We start from the raw sequence: 3,423 nt of genomic DNA on the forward strand, positions 1-3,423 counted from the left end.
GCCAGCACCACTGCCCCACGCACAAACGTAACACTCCACCGTTCCTTTTCTTCTCTCAGATCGACAAACTCTTGGCTGTCGTCTCCATCCCTTTCCGTCAGCGAAGCTGTCTGCGTCCTCTCCATCCCTCACCGTCAACGAACCCTTGTGTCGTCCTTTGAAACCCTCTCGCAAACCTTCCTTGTGCCGTCGATCGTGGACGAGTTTTGAAGGCAATGGAAGGTGTTATGTTCTCTTTCTCTCTCCTTGGGCGACGACTGATGAGGTTCGGAGTCAACCGATCTTCACCGCTCACCGGAGGTTATGGACAAGTAACTTCTTTATCCCTTTCAGTGTTATTATACTTGGTCAATTTGGTCTTAGCTGATGTTGGAACATGGTAAAGTAGTTAGAAAATTGAATTTAGGTTTCTCTACCGCTACAATTCATTTATTATTAGATTGCAATGCTTAGTTTTGTTAAGCTTCGACCGCTCAAAAACTTCTTTTTGGGGAGAGTTGTAGTTGTTGGGAGAGATTCAACAAGGACTTCTCAAAGTCTGAAGATTTTGTCATTTAATCAGAATATCACTAATGCCATCTATGTTAGTCCTAATATTAACAACATCATGTGGTTGAACTTTAAGTTAATATTGATGTTGATCTTTGAGTTAATATTTACTCTTACAGAATATGATATATCAGGTCACATAGTGGGTGAACGAGAATATTGCCCCTCTAGTGACATCTATATGAATTCAAGTTCCAATTCAGTTATATATCCTCAGTGTATTTGAAAATTATTAAATGTTTGATACATATGACTTTCTTTTCTAACTATACATTTTAAAGAGGGGAAATTTGTTGTACTATATTTCAATAAATAAAAGTATGACTTAATAGAAAAGTATGACCACTATTTAATTTACTGCATGCTCTTTACTTATTTCTTATGTTCTAGAAAACAGCCACAAGTGTTTGGGGTCTAGCAGCACGTTGGCTAGCAGATTAGGAAATCATACCTTTTGATTATGTATCATATGCTAAGAAGCTCTAGATGTGCCCACCTTAGATGCATATTTAATCAAATAATTGTAGTTTTATACAAAATCTATTCTCACTGAGACCATGAAATTCTTACTACACAAAATATCTCAATAGCAGCTTAGCATTGAGGTACTGGAAACTTAGATTTCAAACAAGCAGCATTCATGATATAGAACCAGAGAAAAGGTATGTAATAATTCTTAAATAACTTTTTGGCAAGGATGAGAAATGCAAAACAGTGAAATATGATTTTTCAGGAATTAGAAGCAAGTAAAGGATTGACAACAAGGAATGAGGACCATTTGTAAGTGAGAGAGCTGAATGATGGCTGAGTATGCATTCACTGACAGAACTGGCCTCTTTGGAATGTCATGGTATAAGCATCTGGTAAGTTTTTTCTTTTCTTTATTGGTACAGGGCATTTGGTGATATCAATTATCTAGCAGAAACTTTTTGTTTAACTAGCTAAAACATACAATTTTGTTCTAGTCTTCCTTTTTAATTTAAACATCTTTGCTTTAATGTTTCCCCACTTTTTGTTTACCTCTTTTATGTTGAACACTTCACGTCCATTTCTTAATTAAGTGCCCATTAGTGACGAGTGTGTTCTCTCCAAGAGGCTATTGCAACTTCATTATGTCAGAAATAGTTATAAATAAATTGGTTTCGAATATAATTTAGCTCTATGATGACACATAATCTTTTACAGATACCGGAGAGCTGACCTTTAATATGTTTTGACAACTTAGTGTGGGGAGCTTCTTTGTAGCTTGCCATGCCTACATCAGATTTATCAGGTATATATAGTTTTAAACTAAATTCTTGATTTTCTTAAGCTTTTGGGCTGTTCTAATACTTTTGTCATATATCCAATTTTGAACTATTAAAATCTAAATGTTTGTCAATGTTGAACATTTTTTCTGTCCATTTTTCACATGGCAGACTATACCGGTTTGTTGCAATTGAAGCTGGAATGACTCCAAATATTTTCTATTGTCTCAAGATTTTGAAGCCTCCGCATATCCACTTTTCCTAGCTTAGGATTTGGACATAAAGAAGGGCATATACTTATCCATTTGTTTTTGCAATTTTAACCCATGTTCAGAATTTTATCCTATTTTCTATGTTATTTTATAGAGTAACCCCCCAGATACTTGTTGGTATGACTTGTTATAGAATGATATGTGATTTAAGTAGGCTAAATAATTATTTGGCCTTCTTCCTGAACATGTTAAGTTCTTCAGAATGTCCTTTATTTGAGTTCATGATTTACTTTTGATTGTTGGTTGATACCTTTGTATTTGTTTCCTTTCATTCAATGTTTTGGGTCGCCAATAATACTTTAAGAAAGTGATTCGATTTAGATGGTAGGTACTATGCAATGAAGTCAATTGATAGAGATTTCGTATCATATTAGCACACCTATCTATCATTGTATTTAGCTTAAAAATTTGAATGTTAGATTGCAAGCTCAAGGGGAAAAAATAGCTTAAAAGGTTCTAAAAAGCAACCGTGGTATAAAATTTTCTTAAAAACCACTATGATAACCGCGGTTAAGAAACCGTAGCATAAAAGGCATATATAAATCGTGGCATAAAAGGGCACAAAGAAACCGTGGCATAAACTTCTTAGTAAACCGTTTAAAATTTCGAAAGCCACAGTTTCCCACGTGTGGTATTATAGAAACCGTGGCATTAAATTTTTGAGAGAACCGTGGCTTTAACTTATCAAAACCGTGGCACTTGGACTTGGCCACGGCCACATAACCCGCGACACGGAAACCGTGGCGTAAGCTTTCAACCACGGTTTTTTAACATGCTCCCGCGGTTTTCCGTCCGCGGCGTAAGGCTAAAAATGCTGTAGTGAAAATTTCACCCTGAAACTATTATCCAAGCAAATATGTAAGTTAGCATTAATAAAGAGAAAAACCACCACTTCAGACTTGTTCCTAGAATCTGAAATGTACAGGATTAAAATTGACAAGCAAAGAACAAACAACTAAATACTGCATAAATGCTTGGCATTTCATCAAACAGTTGGTGTACAATTAGTCGATCTTTGTCATTTCAACACATACTGAAAATCAAATGCAAGGTACCTGATCCAGTGATTGGAGTTAAAAGATGAAAAATAACACAATAAATCAAGTAAGGGAACGTTGAGCAATCGAAGCTACCTGGAGACCACCACAACCTGCTGCGATTAGTCATGGTTTACTCGTGGAAGCAGGGAAGCTCAAAAACCCTTCGAATTTGGAACTATGCATCGCCGTTTTGCAAATTTCCTGAACCCTAACATGCATCCCCTTCGCACATAACGTCTCCGCCAATTTCCTCCGCACCCTCGCCGCAACCCTGTCTTCGAGTTCACAGTTTCCAGCGCCATCATCGTCGCCCTC

General features: G+C 36.7%; 1 long non-coding RNA gene across 2 annotated transcripts; it reads left to right on the top strand.

The window, feature by feature from the left end:
- Positions 1-319: 319 nt before the first annotated feature.
- On the top strand, positions 320-2,317 carry LOC130713959 (uncharacterized). 2 transcript variants are annotated; one of them, XR_009011085.1, is made up of 4 exons: positions 320-1,211; positions 1,283-1,412; positions 1,735-1,822; positions 1,968-2,317. It is a non-coding gene; the product is annotated as an uncharacterized LOC130713959 (long non-coding RNA). The 2 variants fall into 2 exon arrangements; XR_009011084.1 differs by having other exon boundaries at positions 320-1,412.
- The last annotated feature ends 1,106 nt before the right edge of the window (positions 2,318-3,423 follow it).

Source organism: Lotus japonicus, chromosome 4 (assembly GCF_012489685.1).
Source record: "Lotus japonicus ecotype B-129 chromosome 4, LjGifu_v1.2".
In the NCBI taxonomy this organism is placed as follows: domain Eukaryota; kingdom Viridiplantae; phylum Streptophyta; class Magnoliopsida; order Fabales; family Fabaceae; genus Lotus; species Lotus japonicus.